The 543-nt window shown below is 43.1% G+C and overlaps 1 protein-coding gene across 1 annotated transcript in view; it reads right to left on the reverse strand.

The window, feature by feature from the left end:
- Window positions 1–543, reverse strand: part of CSUI_005662 (cgmp-dependent protein kinase) — a gene marked incomplete at its 3' end in the record, with an annotated part of 24627 nt that overhangs the window by 20169 nt on the left and 3915 nt on the right. The window lies entirely within an intron of this gene.

Genomic DNA, 543 nt, shown 5'->3' on the forward strand with positions numbered 1-543 from the left:
GAGAAGAAGAAGACGACGACGATCCCGCGCTCGTGTGGCCAGCAGCCGCTTTAGATGACGATACAGCAGACGGTCTGAGGTGTATGTACACACACCATACATGGGGACATCCATTTCCTTACTCCCCGGCATATCTCTTCTCCTTCGACTTTCTTCACTCCTTCTCTCTTCGTCTCTTAGATGAATCTACAGATATAGATATATGTATGTGGGTAGACATATTCATCTCTGTACAGGTACATAGATAAGAGGATGTATGATATATAGACAGAGGAGGTCAAAGAAAACAAGAATCGAGTGTACATACACCATCAACCTCAAAGCATGGCAGAAGCACTTTCTTATCTATTTCTACCCAGCCTACCTTTAATTCGTCTTTGACTACATCCACATATCTATGAGGGTGTATGTACACTCAGACGATGTGTGTGAAAGACGAAGGAAATATTCGTCCATCATCCAGTTGCATGGAAATCCTCGAAGAGATCCATCGTCACAGCTCTCCATATACATGGTATCTGCACACACTCTCTATACTATAAA

The sequence above is a fragment of the Cystoisospora suis genome (assembly GCF_002600585.1).
Source record: "Cystoisospora suis strain Wien I chromosome Unknown contig_2743, whole genome shotgun sequence".
Taxonomy (NCBI): domain Eukaryota; phylum Apicomplexa; class Conoidasida; order Eucoccidiorida; family Sarcocystidae; genus Cystoisospora; species Cystoisospora suis.